The sequence below is a fragment of the Giraffa tippelskirchi genome, chromosome 12, assembly GCF_054371585.1.
Source record: "Giraffa tippelskirchi isolate mGirTip1 chromosome 12, T2T-mGirTip1v1.2.pri, whole genome shotgun sequence".
NCBI classification, from domain to species: Eukaryota; Metazoa; Chordata; class Mammalia; order Artiodactyla; family Giraffidae; genus Giraffa; species Giraffa tippelskirchi.
The window spans coordinates 123,779,799-123,803,018 of NC_137286.1; the positions used below are offsets into that span (position 1 = coordinate 123,779,799).

The window sequence follows — 23,220 nt, forward strand, 5'->3', positions numbered from 1 at the left end:
TTTAAAACACATCTGCCTCTCTCTTATCGAACATAGCATAAGATTGCAGGAAATTTCATCTGACGCTCAAAAGGAAATACACTTCTGCTGATGTCTGGTTACAAAGGTGTCCAAACCAATCATGAAGCACAGTTTCCTAGTGGGTAAAATGGCAGTAATGAGAACTATCCTACAAGTTTATCTATACAATTTAAATGCTGTGAGAGACAGAATTTGCTGCATTTTGTTCAACAGTAGATGTCCAGGAATTAAATAAGAAGTGACTTAAATATTGACTCTGAAAATTAAATCACATTATATAAAAAGAACCATATGTAATACTAAGGACACAAAAATAACTAAGCAGTGTTTGTTTAGAGCTTTCATATTATATTTCAATATTCTATGAGTAAATAGCATTAATGTACTGTAAAACTAAATGCATGTCCATTACCTATGTGAATACCTATAGTAGATGGATGCTATGTTTGGTGCTGTAAACACAAGACTGCTGCAAACACAAGACTGCTGCTGCTGCTACTAAGTCGCTTCAGTCGTGTCGGACTCTGTGCGATCCCATAGACGGCAGCCCACCAGGCTCCCCCGTCCCTGGGATTCTCCAGGCAAGAACACTGGAGTGGGTTGCCATTTCCTTCTCCAATGCATGAAAGTGAAAAGTGAAAGTGAAGTCGCTCAGTCGTGTCGGACTCCTAGCAACCCCATGGACTGCAGCCTACCAGGCTCCTCCGTCCATGGGATTTTCCAGGCAAGAGTACTGGAGTGGGTTGCCATTGCCTTCTCCGAAACACAAGACTAAGACGACCTAAATAATTCAAATTTATCTTTGTTTTTGTATTGTATGAGGCCCTTGATTTGCTTAAGGAATCATTTTTTCCCCTATGTTTCCTTTCTCCCTCTCATCTTTCTTATTTTTTTTACTTTAGGATTTTATGTATCTTGCTATTTCCCCTTGTTCTCTGTCCTTATATCAGACATTTTAATTAATTATATTATTATTATTTTAAATGTATAGTACTTTTTAAAATAATTTTTCCCATGTGCTATGCTACTTTTTTACATTAAGTAGATGTTCTTTCACAATTGTACTATATTCTTGATTCTCTCTGAAATATTAGCAGAGTTGTGTATTGTGTACAAATGCAGCTAAGTTATTCCTGCACATTTAAGCATCTTTTTGTTCACAGAATCATATTGTCTTTGGGGGGGGTCAATTTTTCTTTTACCCATTTATCACATTGTACATTTAGCTACTATTATTTTCAATTAATTTTAAAAGATTTACCACCATCAGCAATAAAAAAGGTATTTCAATGCTCTGTGCTTGTCAGTGGGGCTTTGGAACTGACAAGCTTTACTTTAGATTCATCATGGAGGAGTGAGATTTAAGCTTGGAAACATACCTAAATATAAGTGTATTTAGGAACACCTAAAATTGGGAAGTATTGGAAAATTTGCTCAGAGCCTTCCAGTCTCTTCAGAGAAGTGAATTTTTACTTCTATTAATGTGTCTTCCTGTCTGCAGATATTTTGCATGGAGAATGGGTAGAAAGTGGAGCTGAAGTCCTCTCTAGGAAAACTTGAGAGTAATGCCTGCTTTTCAGTTCCACATCTAACTCCTACCCTCTGCCCACCCAGTAATGCAGTGACCTCAGCCTCTCAATGTTTGTAAAGAATGACTCTTCTTTTAGCCACATCTTCCTCTACGGCAGTAGCTTTCTTCTCCCTTAATCCAGCAGCTACCACTCTTCCAACTTCTTCCTTCTCCCCGGCAATGCTGATGCCCCTTTGGCACATTTTATATATCTTTCTTGTTGTGAACACACAAATGAGAAATATTAAGTTTATGTCATTTCAGGTTTGTGGACTACAAGAATTTAAGTGAAATTATTTGGTCATAATCTTGGTGGTTCAGGGGTACATAATCTGCCTGCAATGCAGGAGACTCAGGTTTGATCCTTGGGTCAGGAAGATCCCCTGGAGAGGGGAATGGCTACCCACTCGAGTGTTCTTGCCTGGAGAATTCCGTGGTCAGATGAACCTGGCAGGCTACAGTCTGTGGGGTTGCAAAGAGTCAGACACGACTGAGTGACTTCTACTTTCTCACTACTCAATCAAACTAAAAGTCCTTATTATTAAACTTTTTCTTACCACATTTCAATTATTTTCCCACAAACCATAGTTTATTAATAAACTTTTTCCTCAGTATCACATTCAAACAGACTAAAAGATACACTGTAATTGGGTTATAAATTATTCTCACTTAAAAATACGATAAGCATTTGAAGCATGAATTGTTGATCACACTTGTGAGTAGAGGCAACAGATGCTTATTTGAAATTTCTAAGCTAAATTTATCATAATGTCAATAAGAAAATTACATCTGGACTCCACAGTGCATTACAGGAACTGAAAGCCTTTTATTTTGCTTACATTATACATTCTGCATTTTTCCTTTTTTAAATATGTAAACTAAAAATTTTATGACATGTTACATATTATACCTGCAGGCACTTGGAATTTCAGTTAGTAAAATAAATTATGATTTGTCCTTGTGTCACTCTCATAAAATTTCAAGAAGTATGGGTATATAGATTTTTTTAACAAATATACTACTTCAGATAGGAAATGATAATTTGTTTTTTCTTTATATAAATGAAGTCATATGAAGTTGTGGTACTTGAAGACAATTTTTTGTTCACTCACTGCCTGTATTCTAAGTAATTCACTGACATCTATTTGATAATTTAACATTGAAAGTGAAAGTGAAAGTCAGTCAGTCGTGTTGGACTCTTTGTGACCCTATGGCCTATAGAGTCCATGGAATTCTCCAGGCCAGAATATTGTAGTGGGAAGCCTTTCCCTTCTCCAGGGGATCTTCCCGACAAAGGGATTGAACGCAGGTCTCCCACATTGTAGGCAGATTCTTTACCAACTGAGCCACAAAGGAAGCCCAAGAATACCGGAGTGGGTAGCCTGTCCCTTCTCCAGTGGATCTTCCACACCCAGGAATTGAACCAGGGTCTCCTGCATTGCAGGCGGATTCTTTACAAACTGAGCTATGAAGGAAGCCCATTTTAACATTAGATGATACTCAATAATATTTCAAATGAATGAAGGCATTTATTAATCCTTAAACAATCTGTGATCTTCTAGTTTAGATGAGAAATCTAAAGCTCAGTGTATGTAAATAACTTACCAAATGTTATTAATTAACAAGTATTTACAAACAAAGAAGCCCAGAACATTCGTTTAGTAGCTGAAGTATCATCTCTCATCTCAGGTTGTATTTTACTTAGTTACAAATTATCAGTTTAGAAAGGACAATTTGATTCATAATCCTACTTCTTTAAATTCATCAAATGTTCTGATACACTATTTTGGTGGAGTCACATACTTTATTCTCTCTTTATTCTCTCACATACATATTTCTCTCTATGTAAATGAGAAATTTACAGTGTACTCACTCTAACTTTACCTTTTGTAAATGAAGGTACTGTTAACCCTGACAGTATTTTTGAAATAATAAGACATCACCACTGAGAGAGATGTCTATTCTACCAAGAAAACTCTTACTTATTGTAATGTTGTAGCCACACATTCCGGGAAACAAACTCACTCAGAATGACGATGCCGATAGTGGAATGCAGTTTATTACACCGGCGGGCCCAAGACAGAGTCTCCTCTTAGCCAAGGACCCTGACCAGTTTTTGTGAAAACCTTATATATCCTAAGTGTACGTGCCCAAACCCACCTGCCCTAATTCCCTGAAACTAGTCTGAACAAAGGAAAAGAAAGATGCAATCAAAGTTAACCCATGATTCATATGCCTTAAGCCTAGGTAGTTAACAGTGGACAGTTATCAATAGGCTGTTGTCATACCCCAATAGCATAATAGAATTTATGATTCTATTTGGTTACACAGATAATTAGGGTATTCTTTTAGGTGATGGAGAGTCTAGGTACGAGCCTGGGGCTCTTCCATCCAGGGGGTCTGGTTTTCCAGTTGGTATGTCGTTTCCATAGATACTGGGCATATAGCTCAAAGTCCACAGTCCAGCCCAAGATGGAGTCCTGCTTTCAAGATGGAGCCTGTTCTGTCTGTTTCCTTCTTCAGTAACAACCTCCTACATTCCCATGACTGGATCATTCAACCATTCATTCATTCATTTAATAAAACTTGCTGTTGTTAATAAGTATATAGAACAGAATATTAGAAGAAGTTATGGAATTTATGATTTTGTAGACTATCAAGGTTTTTCTTGTCATTGGGGCAGCAGGGGCACTTTTACTTAGAATTTCATAAAGAAGTAAGAATTAAAAAAAAAAAATAAAGGATGCAAACTCATGGCACATGAAGTTACCTATACCTGACTCTTTCCTCGACTTCCTCATTCTTCTTATTGCCTGGAACTTAGATGAGGTTCACTGAGCATCAGCAGTTATTTTTAAGTCATGAAGATGAAAGTAAATGTTAAGATACATGGAACATGGAAATAAAGAGATCCAGGGTCCTTTAGGTTGGTGTACTGGATTGCCTAATTCAATTTATTTTGATGTTTAAGGAAATTTTTTTCCTACCTACTTAAACCATTCTTAATGAAGCATCTTGTGACTTATCAAGCAAAATATTAGTTTGTAAAGATCAGATCCAATAATTCTCAGGTAATCTAATCCATGACTTATGGAAAATAAGCTGTAGAAAGAAACACTAGTGTATTCAATGTCACAGAAATTATGGCAAATTGTTTTATGAAGAAACGGTACACGTTCTGGTTGCAGGTAAATAAAATTCCAGCATTTATGAAGTAGTTATGGAACAGGATCAATGACAGCTGCTAAAATGCAGTTGCTCCATTAATTCTGCAAATAATGTTACGGAGCATTGTAGGGCAAATGCACATATAAGTGATAAAATAATTATTTTCAATATTTCATGGCTAGATTTATCTATTCATTTTTCCAATAAGAGCTTTTTTTTGATATTTCTGTTAGAATCAAGTTAAACCTTTAATTTACCAAATAGATGCACTCACACACAAAAATCTTTGCACTAGTACTGAAAACAAGTAACACACTATGAATCTTTATAAAGTCCTGCTAGCTATGAAATAAGACATTGAAGACTGACTCAGACATTTAAAAATTAATAGCAGAGAGACATTCATTTCTCCCTGTCCACAAATGCCTCCATTTTAGAGGGCACAGAAGGGAAACACAACAATGATGAGAATCATTTGGCCAGGGGTATTGCTAGCACATTTTAGCTGCTAAAGTTCATGGCTATTTTGGGAGATTTAAAGATATTTAAAGGTTAAAAAAATGACAGTGTGCTGGCAATCCTTGCTTGATGCAACAGGGCCAGCTTCTCCAAATGACATGACAGAACTTGCATATTAAATGCTTCAGAAGGGCTGAGCACAACTTGTCCTAGCTGGCCAACTGCTCTTCCTCAGAGAAAACTCACTGGACACCCAGTGGGATGATGTTCTCTTTCCTCTTCAGGGAACTTTCCCAACTCTTGCTCAAAATAACCCAGTTCTCTAACTTCCCCCCATCCCATTGTCTGCTACTTTGTAGCTTTTCAAAGGAGAAAAAGTCCTCTGTATACACATGCTAAAATGTATTTGCAAAGAACTGGTTTTAAAATGAGTGCATGCACTCCAAATTAATAGGGACAAAATTAAACAGACTTAGGCACATAGAAATAATACAATGGGGACAAAATACCCCACAAAAATAAAAAAATAGAATAAATGTAAGAGCCTGGCAAAAACAGCACCAAAATGCATCATTTGTAACTTCTGGAGTGAAAGAATTAAATATTCTCACAATGATAAACAATCATATACTGAGTAAAACTTCATAAAGTACATAATAATCCTCAAAAGGTAAAGTGTAACATTTATTACTATAGATTAAGTGCTATAATAATATTGAAATTATAACACCTTAAAATTATTTTTAAAAGCTGGAAAGGATATACAAAAACAATAACCCTGTCATATGTTTTGCTATGTGAATTCATAGCATTTGAGACTGTAGGTAGAGAGGGGAGATTTTGTACTGTAACTTCAGTGCAATCTAAATTTACACTACAAAAATACAAAAAGAATTAAGAAAATAATACCAACAACTATATGTCGACAAATTGGATAACCTAGAAGAACTGTACAAATTGCTAGAAATATACAGCCCTCCAAAACTGAATCAAGAAGAAACAGATAATCTGATCAAATTGATATACATACATATGTACACATAATTATGCATATCAATATAATTATATATATACGATGGAATACTATTCAGCCACAAAGAGGAATGAAATAATGCCATTTGTAGCAACCTGGATGGACCTAGAGATAATCATACTAAATGAAGTCAGACAGAGAAAGACAAATACCATACAATATTTCTTACTTATATATGGAATTGAAAATAGGATACAAATGAACTTATTTACAAAACAGAAACAGATTCGTTGATACAGAAAGAAAACTTATGGTTTCCAAAGGAGAAAGTGGGGGAGGGATAAATTAAGAGTACAGGAATAGCAGATACAATCCCATGGACAGAGGAGCTGGACAGGCTATAGTCCATGGGGTCGCAAAGAGTCGGACAGGACTGAGTAACTAACACATATATAAAATAGATAAACAACAAGGTCCTACTGATAGAAAAGGGAACTATATTCAATACCTTGTAAAAACTATAATGGAAAAGAATATGAAAATAAATATGAAAATTTTCATAAATATGAATATAAATATAAATATATACATATATAACAGAATCACTTTGCTATACACTAGATATTAACACAACATTGTAAATTAACTATACTTCAATGAAAATATAAAAACAAATAAAATATCTCTTTTTAAGAAAGTAAACCAGATTTGCAGAAGTTGACAATTCATCAAAGGTTTTCAGTTATACATAAACTGAATATATGTATAAACTGAAAATTCAACAACTAGTCTTAGATCTGGCACAGAAATGAAGCCACAGAGCAAAACACTGCCCTTAAAATAGGAGACAGAGGTGATTACAGAGAATCATAACTTACAAGAGCTGAAAACCATTAGCAGAAACATCCAGGGAACCATGGCAAGGGTAGGAAAATTTAACCTGTAATTGACAAGTTACTGGACGTTCTGTGTAGACAAGCCTGAGAGATAAAAACTACAGGAGGACCTGGACACTTGGAGCTTCTATGCTTATGTGAGTTTTACCTCTAAGAGCCTGATCTGATCCTCACAGTTCAGTTCAGCTGAGTCCAGTTGCTCAGTCGGGTCCACTGTTTGCGACCCCGTGAATCTCAGCACGCCAGGCCTCCCTGTCCATCACCAACTCCTGGAGTTTACCCAAACTCATGTCCATCGAGTCAATGATGCCAGCCAGCCATCTCATCCTCTGTTGTCCCCTTCTCCTCCTGCCCTCAATCCTTCCCAGCCTCAGGGTCTTTTCCAATGAGTCAACTCCTCGCATGAGGTGGCCAATGTTGGAGTTTCAGCTTCAACATAAATCCTTCCAATGAACACCCAGGACTGATCTCCTTTAGGATGGACTGGTTGGATCTCCTGGCACTACAAGGGACTCTCAAGAGTCTTCTCTAACACCACAGTTCAAAAGCATCAATTCTTCAGTGCTAAGATTTCTTCACAGTCCAACTCTCACATCCATACATGACTACTGGAAAACCATGGCCTTGACTAGACGGACCTTTGTTGGCAAAGTAATGTCTCTGATTTTAATACCCTGTCTAGGTTGGTCATAACTTTCCTTCCAAGAAGTAAGCGTCTTTTAATTTCATGGCTGCAATCACTATTTGCAGTGATTTTGGAGCCCCAAAAAATAAAGTCTGACACTGTTCCCACTGTTTCCCCATCAATATCACATGAAGTGATGGGACCGGATACCATGATCTTAGTTTTCTGAATGCTGAGCTTTAAGCCTACTTTTTCACTCTCCTCTTTTACTTTCAGCAAGAGGCTTTTTAGTTCCTCTTCAATTTCTGCCATAAGGGTGGTGTCATCTGCATATCTGTGGTTATTGATATTTCTCCCAGCAATCTTGATTCCAGCTTGTGTTTCTTCCAGTCCAGCGTTTCTCATGATGTACTCTGCATATAACTTAAATAAGCAGGGTGACAATATACAGCCTTGACATACTCCTTTTCCTATTTGGAACCAGTCTGTTGTTCCATGTCCAGTTCTAACTGTTGCTTCCTGATCTGCATATAGGTTTCTCAAGAGACAGGTCAGGTGGTCTGGTATTCCTATCTCTTTCAGAATTTTCCACAGTCTATTGTGATGCACATAGTCAAAGGCTTTGGCATAGTCGATGGAGCAGAAATAGATGTTTTTTCTGGAACTCTCTTGCTTTCTCAATTATCCAGCAGATGTTGACAATTTGATATCTGGTTCCTCTGCCTTTTCTAAAACCAGCTTGAACATCTGGAAGTTCACAGTTCACGTACTGCTGAAGCTTGATTTGGAGAATTTTGAGCATTACTTTACTAGCGTGTGAGATTGAGTGCAATTGTGCGGTAGTTTGAGCATTCTTTGGCATTGCCTTTTTGGGATTGGAATGAAAACTGACCTTTTCCAGTCCTGTGGCCACTACTGAGTTTTCCAGATTTGCTGGCATATTGAGTGCAGCACTTTCACAGCATCATCTTTTAGGATTTGAAATAGCTCAACTGGCATTCCATCCCCTCCACTAGTTTTGTTTGTAGTGATGCTTTCTAATGTCCACTTGACTTCACATTCCAGGATGTCTGGCTCTAGGTGAGTGATCACAGCATCGTGATTATCTGGGTCGTGAAGATCTTTTTTGTACCATTCTGTGTATTCTTGCACACCTCTTCTTAATATCTTCTGCTTCTATTATGTCCATACTATTTCTGTCCTTTATTGAGCCCATCTTTGCATGAAATGTTCCCTTGGTATCTCTAATTTTCTTGAAGAGATCTCTAGTCTTTCCCATTCTGTTGTTTTCCTCTATTTTTTTGCATTAATTGCTGAGGAAGTCTTTCTTATCTCTCCTTGCTATTCTTTGGAACTCTGCATTCAAATGGGTATATCTTTCCTTTTTCCTATGCTTTTCGCTTCTCTTCTTTTCACAGTATTTGTAAGGCCTCCTCAGACAGTCATTTTGCTTTTTTGCATTTCTTTTCCATGGGGATGTTCTTGATCCCTGTCTCCTGTACAATGTCATGAACCTCTGTCTATAGTTCATCAGGCACTCTGTCTATCAGATCTAGTCCCTTAAATCTATTTCTCACTTCCACTGTATTATCATAAGTGACTTGATTAAGGTCATATCTGAATGTTCTAGTGGTTTTCCCTACTTTCTTTAATTTACATCAAAGCTTAAAAAACCTCTGGCTTCAGGCAACGTGATCGGGAAAAAGTAACCATTTTGATATACTCCACAGTACTATGCACTCTCAGAAGAAAATATTTTATCAGTGCTTAACCTGTCCACAAGAAGGGAAATATCCAACTTCAGATTTCTTTAGCCACCCTATCCCAAGCAGGAAAGAAACCTTAAATGCACTGCTAAAGATCACAGTCCAGGGGCACAGGATCGCCAGAAGACTGAAACTTAATCATAGGACTCTTTTATACTTTCCATCTCCCCATATCTTATCACCACAGTACTAAAGTCTCACATAAATGAAGCCAACTGATCTTGGACAAATGAACAAAGGAATACAATGGGACAAACATAGTGTTTCAAGAAATGGTGCTAGAACAACTGGATATCTACAGACAAAACAATAAATCTAGACACAGTATTTACAAAACTAAACTCCAAATGAATCACAGACCATGCAGCTACACTGAGCCTTAGTAATATTTAATGTACTGCATCAGTATGAGCATACATACGGATTTTCTTGTCATGGTCTTTAAGACCCCATCTTTCCCATCATCAAGGGAGGCTGACCAAATGCTCAAGAGTGCTTTCAGTTCTTCTAAGTAAAGTATAGCTTTAAAAATTATCATGAAAAAAATACCCTCACTATGAAAAAAGCACATCAATTACCCAAAGCTTATGTAACTTTAGTTTGATTTAGGGCAATGATGCAACTGTGTAGGTTCTCTTTTACATAAACATGGGCTCATGAAGAAATATAACTTTTTAATTACTCTAGAAAAATATTCTTCCAGAATTCTTATATTCATTTCTTATCCTGTTTAGAGATAAACAAGTTCTTTTAGATAATATTCAAATATATTGGACTTATACAAGTTTTTCTAAAAGTATATGTTCATATAGCTAGCCTATTTTGAAAGGTTAGAGTAATTGTTTACTTAGCTAAGGGTTTCCCTGCTTACTTAGACAGTAAAGAATTCCCCTGCAATTCAAGAGACCTGTGTTCGATCCCTGGGTAGGGAAGATACCCTGGAGAAGGGAATGGCTACACTCTCTTGTATTCTTGCCTGGAGAATTCCATGGTCATAGGAGCCTGGCAGGCTAGAGTCCATGGGTTCCCAGAGTTGGACATGACTGAGTGATTAACACTTTTACTAAGTAAGACACTTTTCCCATCTCTCTCCCATTTATAAACTTTACATCTGTCTTTCCCTTTCTTCCATCCCTACATCTGACACAGAACTTGGAGCTGTTTATTTTACAGCTTTTTAGAATCTATTCCAAATTAAGGATGTTTTTCTGACTCCATTTGCAATAAACCACATTTCCTGATAGTGTTCAGGGAAAAAAGCTGCTATCTGAAAAGTCTCCATAGACATGATATTTACATTATACTTCTAAATTTGAACAATGTTTTGTTTTTTTTTTTTAATTTTCTTATTCTAATATTAATTAACTGTAGCACAAGAAGAGTCAAATTCTGGTTCTGTTGAATTCTTACACTTTCAGGTTTAATTTTGAAATGCTTTTCAGTCAGTACCACATACACCATTAAGCAAGAAAAGTGAAATGAGAGATGACTATAAACGTAAGAAAAAATATATATATATTCACCAGTTTCTAGCTCTTTGTGACTGAGGTGATAGTAATAGCTGGTTCATTCACTTCATATGTGATGCATACCAACTCCAGGAGACTACAGTTAATAGGAAATCTGCAAAAAAAAAAAAAAAATAAGAAAGAAAGTCTGCATTAGACCTGACCTGCCTGTTCAAATAAATTGCTAGATTTTTCTTCTGAATAAAAATTTTAGTCAAAAGACAAAAAGAATTTTAGTTTCCTTTTCTTTGAGTCTATCCCCTGCAAGGTGACTGAAATCCTATTTTTAAAATGTGTCAGTGGCAATATCTAAATGATAAAAATATTAATTAATTGTTTTATCATGATTTGTAACCACAGGAACCCCACTCCAGTACTCTTGCCTGGAGAATCCCATGGACGGAGGAGCCTGGTAGGCTGCAGTCCATGGGGTTGTTAATAGTTGGACATGACTGAGAGACTTCACTTTCACTTTTCACTTTGATGCATTGGAGAAGGAAATGGCAACCCACTCCAGTGTCTTGCCTAGATAATCCCAGGGAAGGGGAAAGCCTGGTGGGCTACAGTCTCTGGGGTCACACAGAGTTGGACACGACTGAAGTGACTTAGCAGCAGCAGCAGCATGTAAAAATTAAATTTGAGTACATTGAAAAATCATGGTCAAATGGTATTACTGAAATGCATAAATGTACCATAATTAAACTTCAACTTTACTTTGAATGTTTGCCAGCTGGAGAGCAGGTCCAGGTATTTTACCTAACATTTAAGTACATTTACTGATCTAAACTTCAAAAGCTGGGAGCTCTCTCAGATGCTAGGAGAATTACAAAAAAACTTCAATATCACACTTACCAGTCAGCATCATTAACACAATATATTTAAAATAATAAAGTAATAGCTCACTGGGAAATAAAAACACATTACAACAATCATATAAGAGTAGATAAATAAGGAATAGGAATTTAATCAAAGAATAGTATTTTATTTGAAACCCACATACATAGCTTGTAGATCTATTTCTATCACTATCATTATGTGGAAGGGCACTGTAACTTAATAACCTCCAAACAATTCCAATTACATCCCTGAACATTGACTACTGAAATCCAATGCAATGTTTCTTTCACGTCTGAAACTATTAAGTACATATATAGTGTACACACATACATGATTGCCTTGCAGGATGGATTAAATCAAAAGAGCTTGATAGGACTGTCTAGAATATTGTAAATGTCCTTTATCTTGATTTGGGTGGTAATAACATAGGGAGCAACAGTTAGAACTGGACATGGAACAACAGACTGGTTCCAAATAGGAAAAGTAGTACATCAAGGCTGTATATTGTCACCCTGCTTATTTAATTTATATTCAGAGTACATCATGAGAAACGCTGGGATGGATGAAACACAAGCTGGAATCAAGATTGCCAGGAGTAATATTGATAACCTCAGATATGCAGATGACACCACCCTTATGGCAGAAAGTGAAGAAGAACTAAAGAGCCTCTTGATGAAAGTGAAAGAGGAGAGTAAAGAAGTTGGCTTAAAGCTCAACATTCAGAAAACTAAGATCATGGAACCCTGTCCCATCACTTCATTGCAGATAGATGGGGAAATAGTGGAAACAGTGGCTGACTTTATTTTTCTGGGCTCCAAAATCACTGCTGATGGTGATTGCAGCCATGAAGTTAAAAGACGCTTACTCCTTGGAAGGAACGTTGTGACCAACCTAGATAATATATTGAAAAGCAGAGACATTAATTTGCCAACAAAGGTCCGTCTAGTCAAGGCTATGGTTTTTCCAGTGGTCATGTAGGGATGTAAGAGTTGGACTGTGAAGAAATCTGAGCGCCAAAGAATTGATGCTTTTGAACTGTGGTGTTAGAGAAGACTCTTGAGAGTCCCTTGGACTGCCAGGAGATCCAACCAGTCCATCCTAAAGGAGATCAGTCCTGGGTGTTCATTGGAAGAACTGATGTTGAAGCTGAAACTCCAATACTTTAGCCACCTGATGCGAAGAGCTGACTCATTGGAAAAGACACTGATGCTGGGAAAGACAGAGGGCAGAAGGAGAAGGGTATGACAGAGGATGAGATGGCTGGATGGAATCATCGACTCGATGCACATGGGTTTGGGTGGACTCAGGGAGTTGGTGATGGACAGGGAGGCCTGGTGTGCTGCGGTTCACGGGCTCGCAAAGAGTCAGACACGACTGAGCGACTGAACTGAACTGAACTGAATATGGCTGTCAAATTATCAGAATTGAAACATTAAAACTTACAATAAAAAAAAAATAACAAATGCAACTATATTTTTTTCTACTTGAGAGAAGTGAAAACTTGCATGTCAATATGCTGCTATGAATAAATTACTTCACATATCTTTGAGACTTGGATCTTAAAGCTTAATTGATTTAATATTAAAATGTTAATTATTATATTTATTTATTCCTAATCACAAATATTCATAAGAAGGATGATACAAAATAGAACTTTATATTTTAAATGTTCATGTTTACTACATTTGCTATATTACTGCAATTTAAGGAATTATCTTTTTCATGGCAACAAAAATTCCATGCCAATTTAAGGAAAACTCACTAGTGTATTCTTTCACTATTTCAAAAAAGAGAGAAATACTGTTTCACCAATAAATATTTAGTAATTCATCATTTAACTAAGTTTCCATGAATTATAAGATATAGCATTTTGATTAAAACTTCTCTCATTATTAGTTGGAATTTTAATTTATGGGTAGAAAAAAGTATTACTAAATGAAGGAAACTTAGGTTTCTGAGTAGAAGTATAAGCTTACAATATTTTACTAAAATCTAGCCCAAAGGAAAAAAAAATATTGTGTAGGGTTTTGATTCATCATATTTCTTTGATATTCCAGCTAGACTGCAGACCTGGAGATGACCTGTCATTTGGATAGTGATCCTTAATTTGTCGTGTTAGATAGATTTATGCGCATCAACCACATTTATTTCTTTTTAGCATATATGTAGATATTTAGATAGAAATATAGATTTCTATTTCATAAGACAGTTTAGTTTGAAAGTTAAGACATGCATAGTAGAAAACATTTATTTTTTTCAAGTGCATTATGTAGGTATCAGCTAATGATGCTGTGACAAATAGATCACAAATATAGTAGCTTAACTATGAAATTATATTCACTCATGTAAAATCCCAGAATGAGATTTTTAGCTTTAAGGGTATGCTGGTGTTGCCATCCTTAAAACCAAGCTCCCTAACTGACTCCAATTATTACCATTTTGCAGACAGTATAAAAGGCAAATGAAGGGTAGAGATCAAGTGGATTTATCTGCAAGGAGATGACTCAGATATGATCTGCATCATTACCATTACATTCCATTGCCCAAAGGTAGTTATGTGACTCTACTGAACTACTGAAGGACAGAGAATTTTATTTTTAGCTGCAGGTTAACATGTGCACATGAAATTTGGCACCTAAAAATTATAGAGCAAATGTAATGTGGGAACAATTAGTACCCACAAATCCCACTACATTTTGCTTGACTAGCATTTCGGATATTCGGGTGTTTTCTTTTTCTTTATGAAGAACACAACCTACACTTTCACCAGTCCTATCATATTATCAGGCATCCTTGGTGATTCAATGTTAAAGAATCTGCCTGCCAATGCCGGAGATGTGGGTTTAATCTCTCTGGGTCAGGAAGATCCCCTGAAGAAGGAAATGGCAACTCACTCCAGTATTCTTGCCTGTGAAATCTCATGGACAGAGGAGGCTGGTGGGCTACAGTCCATGGGGTCACAAAGACTTGGACATGACTTATCCACTAAACAGCAACATCATATTATCAGATTAAGCTTTAACTCAAGATGTCTGGATTATGCACAGTTTACTCCACCAGTCTTTATGAGGCAGGAATTTTATTATTTTCCTTACTTACACTAGACTGGAAAACTCAAGAAGCAGTGTTAGTGGATTAATGAGAACTCACACATACTGTTAATGACACAACAGCGTGAGCAATTCAGCATTATAAAACAAATATGTATATATGTATCCAACAATTTGTCAATTCTGCTGTGTGTGTTTTTTTAATGAAAGAAGTTAATGCATTTTCACAAAGGTACATATTCAGACATACTCATATCAAATTTATATGCAGCAGAAAAGAAAAGGAAGCTACTCAAATGGTTTGAATTTGGCTGAAATGCATTGGTATGGCTGTTTCTTCTTTTTTAAATATGACGGTTTTCAGAGTGGTTATGATTTTGTTTCCACTATTCAGTTTTTATGCAATATGTATGGTTAAATATTTTTAATATTTTGCTAAGAATTGTCCATCAATAGTAAAAAAGACAAATAAATTATGTATATCTTCATAAAATAATAAAAGACATTACTGAAAATAAATGTACCATGACAACATACATCAATTCAGATAGGTTATAAATATGTAATAGTGGGTCAATTTGACGAAATGTACTGAAAAGAGCACACAGTTTTATTTTAATTGTATAAAGTTCAAATCAAGCAAATTCGTATATATATATATATATATATATATATATATAAAAATATGTATGTATGTATGTACGTATGAGTTGGACACAACTGAGTGACTTTCACTTTATATATATACATGCGATTTCCAAGTGGTACGCTAGTGCTAAAGAACCCTCCTGCCAATGCAGGAGATGTAAGAGACTCCAGTTCGATCCCTGGGTTGGGAAGATTTTTCTTTAAAGAAAAATCAAAGGGATAGTTAACAAAAAAAATCAAAAGTCTGGTGAAGGGATTTCCAAAATACTATTTATATGAAAAATTTCAAGCTGGTGGTGTGATCATTAGTATTTATTCTAATATAAATTTTTATATTGTAATAATGTTCTAAGAATAATCTTGTGTATGTAGTGTAATTTATATAAAAAGCATTCTGAAAGTGAGAGGATTTCTTGATAAAAGCAGACTGTCTCTCAACACAGCTTCTTGATTGTTACATTTTTAGTTATCTTTATAAAGATAAGAAAATGTGGTTGATTCTTATTGTATCTTCTATGTGGATATTGGTATTTATCAAGAATTCCCCTGCTGCTTTCTAAGATCAGCCACACTCAACCCAGAATCCCAGGGAGACTGTGCTGTTAGAATGGACTGCACTACCTTTACCCTGTGCTCCATTTTCCAGCTCTGTTCACCCACTGTTGCGATGGTCACAGGGTGAGGTAGCGGAAGGAATGATGGAGAGGCATGAGGGGGATTCGCTTCTCATCTTAATCCCCTTCCTGTCAGCCCTGCCTCTGCTGATGTGGATAAAAAAAATAAAAAGAAGACTTGGGATCAGAGCAAAGGTGAGAACTTCAGCCATATTTATGTTAGAAATTAAATTTTAAAATCTGGTAAAACCTTCAAAAGTAACTTCATTAGAAGCTGTGATTCAAGGAGCATTGCATGTCTTGGTTAAGAATAAGTGTCTTTTTTTTTTTAAATGAAAATAATTAAGGACTTATATTATATATCTTTATTTGCTTCATAAAATATCTAAGAAAAAAACTTGAAAAAGGAAGTCGCAGCATTCTATATAAATATTCTAAATTTTAATGTCTTTTTGCAACATTCCCAGTTTCCTAGGATATACGATTCCCTCCCAACCTGATGAGTTAAGAGAACATAATGTACACCAAAATATTCTTCTTTGTAAATGTGATACAAATATAACGTTGGATAAAATGATCCTGTTTTAATAAAAGTAAAATTCCTTCTTTTTCTCATCCTTTTCTTCCTCTTTCTTCTTCATTACTGTTACTGCAATCACTGATTTCATTATTTATATTTAATAGTTCCACTGAATTGTACAAGGCAAATGTGGAACATATAGAAACCAGCTTTTAATGGTTGTAAGCTCCTATAAGGTATGCTGATTCACTCATTTTTTAAAACAAATTTATATATATTAAGTGCGCTAAAGAAAGACCTTTTTTTCTTTAGCAATGATAACAGTGTTTTGTATTCCTCATAAGGTTTATCACTAGCAATTTTTTTTAAATTTGGAAATTTCCAATACATATTAATATGACCTGTATGATCTTAATGATTTTCATTTATTTTAGTATAAGATCCAAGATATGTTTGTATAGAAAAAGAGATACATAGCCATGCAGGCATCAGTTCACCACTGCTTTGACAGACATTTTGAAAATATTTTAAGGAAAAGAGCACTTTCCTTACTTCTGAAATATAAAAGACATTATTAACTATATAAAAATCATTTATTACTGTTTATATTTAAGTTTTGATAAAGAGAATGACCAAGAAAGAAGGAGAAAATTGTGCTTCACATAAAAAAAAAGAAAAAAAATTCAAACTTTATCAGGACATGAATATATTCCTCAGTATTTGTTAAGGAAAATTAGATATAAATGACAATATTACACTATAGTTATTAAAAGCTTACTTCATATATTCTTGAACTTGTCCCCACACCATATAAAAGCCCTTGTTTTCTTCAAGTGTTTTAATGCTTGTTTACTCCACAAGCATAGTTTTATTTTCTCATTTCTCACATATAACAAAGCATTAGGGGTAACCAATTTTACCACCAAAACCTGTTATCTATTCTCTATTTTTGTCCCACAGTGTGGTACAGTCATCCCTTGGTATCCACAACGGATTGGTTCCAGAATTCCCTGTGAATAACAAATTCCATGATGCTCAAGTCTCTTATATAAAATACGATGGTATGCTCATTAAATAGCTGAATGGATGAATAGGGTGTGGTAGATAATATCCCCTTGTTTATTATTCAGCCATAAAAGAGACAAGATCTTGCCATTTTTGAGAAGATAGGTGGATCTGGAGGGTATTACACTTAGTGAAATAAGTCAAATGGAGAAAGACAAATGCTGTATGTCTTGACTTATATGTAGAATTAAAAACAAACAAACAAACACACGTATAAGAGAAACAGACTCACAGATCCAGAAAACAAACTAGCAGTTACCAGAGCGGAAAGGGGTGGTGGGAGGGGTGAAATGGGTGGAAGAAAAAGCAAGAAAGAGGAGGATTAAGAGGTACAAGCTCAGTTCAACTCAGTTCAGTTCAGTAGCTCAGTTGTATCCAACTCTTGGCGACCCCATGAACTGAAGCACACCAGGTTTCCCTGTTCATCACCAACTATTTTTGGAGCTTGCTCAAACTCATATCTACCAAGTCGGTGACGTCATCCAACCATCTTATCCTGTCTTCCCCTTCTCCTCCTGCCTTCAATCTTTATCATCACCAGGGCCTTTTCTAATGAGTCTGTTCTTCGCTTCAAGTGGCCAAAGTATTGGAGCTTCAGCTTCAGCATCAGTCTGTCCAATGAACATTTAGGACTGATTTCCTTTAGGAAATGACTGGTTAGATCTCCTTGCAGTCCAAGGGACTCTCAAGAGTCTTCTCCAACACCACAGTTCAAAAGCATCAATTCTTCGGCACTCAGATTTCTTTATATCCAACTCTCACATCCACACGTGACTACTGGAAAAAGACCATTGTTGGCAAAGTAATCTCTCTGCTTTTTAATAAGCTGTCTATGTTGGTCATAACTTTTCTTCCAAGGAGCAAGCGTCTTTTAATTTCATGGCTACAGTCACCATCTGCAGTGATTTGGAGCCCAAGAAAATAAAAACAGCCACTGTTTCCCCATCTATTTGACATGAAGTGATGGGACCGGATGCCATGATCCTAGTTTTCTGAATGTTGAGTTTTAAGCCAACTTTTCACACTTCTCTTTCAATTTCAAGAGGCTCTTTAGTTCTTCTTCACTTTCTGCCATAAGGGTGGTGTCATCTGCATATCTGAGGTTATTAATATTGCTCCCAGCATCTTGATTCCAGCTTGTGCTTAATCCATCCAGTCCAGTGTTTTCCTGATGTACTCTGCATATAACTTATATCAGCAGGGTGACAGTATACAGCCTTGATGTATTCCTTTCCCTATTCGGAACCAGTCTGTTGTTACATGTCCAGTTCTAACTGTTGCTTCCTGATCTGCATACAGGTTTCTCAAGAGGCAGGTCAGGTGGTCTTCTATTCCCATCTCTTTCAGAATTTTCCAGAAATTGTTGTGATTGACACAGTTAAAGATTTTGGCATAGTCAATAAAGCAGAAATAGATGTTTTTCTGGAACTCTCTTGCTTTTTCAATGATCCATCGGATGTTGGCAATTTGATCTCTGCTTCCTCCGCCTTTTCTAAATCCAGCTTGAACATCTGGAAGTTCACGGTTCACATATTTTTGAAGCCTGGCTTGGAGAATTCTGACATTACTTTGTTAGCATGTGAAATGAGTGCAATTGTGCAGTAGTTTGAGCATTCTTTGGCATTGCCTTTCTTTGGGATTGGAATGAAAATTGCTCTTTTCCAGTTCTGTGGCCACTGCTGAGTTTCCAAATTTGCTGGCATATTGAGTGCAGTACTTTCAGAGCATCATCCTTTAGGATTTGAAATAGCTCAACTGGAATTCTATCACCTCCACTAGCTTTGTTCATTGTGATGCTTCCTAAGGCCCACTTGACTTCACTTTCCAGGATGCCTGGCTCTAGGTGAGTGATCACACCATCGTGATTATCTGGGTTGTGAAGATCTTTTTTGCACAGTTTTGTGTATTCTTGCCACCTCTTCTTAATATCTTCTGTTTCTGTTAGGTCCATACTATTTCTGTCCTTTATTTTGCCCATCTTTGCATGAAAAGTTCCCTTGGTATCTCTAATTTTCTTTAAGAGATCTCTAGTCTTTCCCATTCTATTGTTTTCTTATATTTCTTTGCACTGATTTCTGAGGAAGTCTTTCTTATCTCTTCTTGCTATTCTTTGGAACTCTGCATTCAAACGGGGATATCTTTCCTTTTCTCCTTTGCATTTTGTTTCTCTTCTTTTCATAGCTATCTGTAAGGCCTCCTCAGACAATCATTTTGCCTTTCTTTTTCTTGGGGATGGTCTTGACTACTGTCTCCTGTACAATGTCATGAACCTCCATCCATAGTTCTTCAGGCAGTCTGTCTATCAGATCTATTCCCTGGAATCTATGTCACTTCCACTGTATAATTGTAAGGGATTGATTTAGATCATATCTGAATGGTTTAGTGTTTTTCCCTACTTTCTTCATTTTAAGTCTGAATTTGGCAATAGGGAGTTCATGATCTGAGCCACAGTCTGCTCCCAGTCTTTTTATTGCTGACTGTATAGAGCTTCTCCATGTTTGGCTGCAAAGAATATAATCAATCTGATTTCAGTATTTTTCACTGGGTGATGTCCATGTGTAGAGTCTTCTCTTGTGTTGTTGGAAGAGGGTGTTTGCTCTGACCAGTGTGCTCTCTTGGCAAAACTCTGTTTTCCTTTGCCCTGCTTCTTTTTTTGTACTCCAAGGCCAAATTTGCCTGTTTCTTCAGGTATCTCTTGACTTCCTACTTTTGCATTCCAGTTTCCTATAATGAAAAGGACATCTTTTTTGGATGTTAGTTCTAGAAGGTCTTGTAGGTCTTCATAGAACCATTCAACTTCAGCTTCTTCAGCATTACTGGTTGGAGCATAGACTTAGATTTCTGTGATATTGAATTGTTTGCCTTGGAAACTAACAGAGATTATTCTGTTGTTTCTGAGGTTGCACCCAAGTACTGCATTTAGGACTCTTCTGTTGACTATGATGGCTCATTTCTCCTAAGGGATTCCATTTCTTCTAAGTCATTACAGCTTCTACTATATATTCCAGGGAGCTAGAGCAGTTTATGCATGATTAATGCATGCTAGTGTTAAATTGAGTTGTTTTAAATTGAAAGGTACAGGTAATGACCAGTGATTTTTTCTTTTTCTGTGAGAGAATCTACTAATATTTAATCTGAAAAATAGACAGACTTTGAAGGAAGGTAGTAGAAGAAAGTGTTTTAGAAAGAGCAACAACAAAAGAAATATTACAAACTGATTCTTAGTATATCTAAGTGTCTGGAATGAGTTTAGAATGGCTGGAACAGAGAAGACAGAGAATGCCATAGAATGCTGAAGGAGTTGCATAGAGTTTTGAAGATATCAAAATTTAACATATCAAAGATAAATCAGTTCAGTTCAGTCACTCAATCATGTCTGACTCTTTGCAACCCCATGGACTGCAGCATGTCAGGCTTCCCTGTCCGTCACCAACTTCCTTTGCTTGCTCAAACTCATGTGCCTCAACTCGGTGATGCCATCCAACCATCTCATCCTCTGTTGTCCCCTTCTCCTCCTGCCTTCAGTCTTTCCCAGCATCAGGTTTTTAATCTGCCTGCAATGTGGGAGACCTGTGTTTGATCCCTGGATTGGGAAGACCCCCTGGAAGAGGGCATGGCAACCCACTCCAATTTTCTTGCCTGAAGAATCCCCGTGGACACATTTCTCTGACTCATAAACTCTGCCACTGATTTTCAGTAATGATTTAATATCAGAGGGATAATGTGTATATTGCTGGGAGTTATGAAGCACTAATCTCAGGGCTAAATTTTATTACTTAACATTTTCAAAAATTTGATATTTATTAATATTGATTTTCTGTGAGATCTATGGATCTTTGTGCTGTCATTTCACAAATGAGTAACCTCGAGCTTCCTTGCATGACATTCCAAAGAGCACACATACATCAGCAAAATAGAGTCAAGGGTGAATGTTATACAATTTTGATGTCAATCACAATGCATAGAGCAGTATCTCCTAACTTCATCCATTAGCAACACTTAGCCTTGAATCTATTGAAGTAAATCTCATTTAGAAAGTGAAAGTTTTGTTAAAGTATTTCTTACCTATATCTTTATATCGAGTGGACAGATTTTTCATGTAAGTTCACTTTCTGTATGATAAATTGACCTTAATCAAAGCATCCTGATTCAAATTATCAATGTAGAAGTCAAAACATTAAAGAAAATAACACTGTAATAACAGCTGATAGCTCAGTGGGCTGTGTGCTCGGTACTAAATACACACAGCAGGAAAGGGGAGGAGGCGATAGGAGTTCAATTGGCCATCTATTTTATGGGGGAATAAATAATCCTTTCAGGATTATGTGAAGAGCATTGAAGAATTGTCTTTCTTGCTAAGGTGCTTGATTATACTTTGGATTTGTCCTTAAGGCAAAAGTAGTTTCTATCTTTCAAAATTTTAGAGATAATTGCTGCATGTGATTGCATCCTGATAAATATCTGTTGAACAAATTAAAGGTTAGTGCAATAGAAACATGATATTTTATCTCTGTCTGCCCTTAATGACCAATATTAAAATGGAACAAAACAAAATAGTACATTTTAATTCAGGTTGTCTAAAGCTACTACCGTACTATCTACAACTGCCACAAGTTTGTAAATATTTTAAGACAAATTTTATAATGAAATTAAACTGGCCAATTTAGTAAAACAGTGCATTTAGATTTTAACCATATTGATTTGAGAACATTGATTATCAAGATAAATATTTAAATTTAACTGTATAAGGCAAAATAAAATATTTTAGTAAGCAAAGTCCTAAAAAGAAGGAAATATACACAGAATAAAAATTATGCTCTCCACCTATGTAGCAGTTCTGTATCAATTGTCTCACTCATCTATGTAAACAATTCTGGAAAATGAATACTATTACTCATCTTTGCAAAGAAAGAGTCCTCAGCTGAATGTTTTAAAGTGAGTCTTCTAATATCACACACTTTCTTTTCCACATTTCACTGTTTTCAAGCCAGCTTCACTAAACTGTACTTTGGTATCTCCAAAACTTCATAGTTACTTTTGTAGTAGATTTTAAAATAGCTGATCCCTCATTCTAGAACAACTATTTCCTGTTTCCCCTTCTTCTTATACTATTGTACATTAAGTCCTTCTTTAGTCAATAGTTAATTTTTAAGTCCTTATTATGAGCTAGAAAGTGTAATTCTTTCACACCTGTCATAATTTACTATTTCTTAAATTCAAAAGCATTCCTCGATGCTCCAAATGTAAGATTGCAGCCTGTCTGTGCCAAAACAAAGCTGCCATATCAAGCCTGTGACCTGTTTGAACAATCTCCAAGCTAAAATATGTTTTCCAGAGATTTTAATGGATGAAAAAGTCAAAAGAAGAATGATTCTGTACAAAGTGAAAATTGTATGAAACTAAAATTTCAGTTTTCACAAATATTTAGTGGAATATAACCACGGATACTTTTTATTACTAGACATTTAATAAACATTGGAAACTTCTCAGGTGATCATAA

At 36.0% G+C, this 23,220-nt stretch overlaps 1 long non-coding RNA gene across 2 annotated transcripts in view; it reads right to left on the reverse strand.

The window, feature by feature from the left end:
* The window catches only part of LOC145529438 (uncharacterized), a 975,418-nt gene that overhangs the window by 646,225 nt on the left and 305,973 nt on the right, over window positions 1–23,220 (reverse strand). For both annotated transcript variants that reach the window (XR_014071229.1, XR_014071228.1), the window contains exon 3: window positions 11,002–11,101. This is a non-coding gene — a long non-coding RNA (uncharacterized LOC145529438). The remainder of the gene's footprint in view (window positions 1–11,001; window positions 11,102–23,220) is intronic.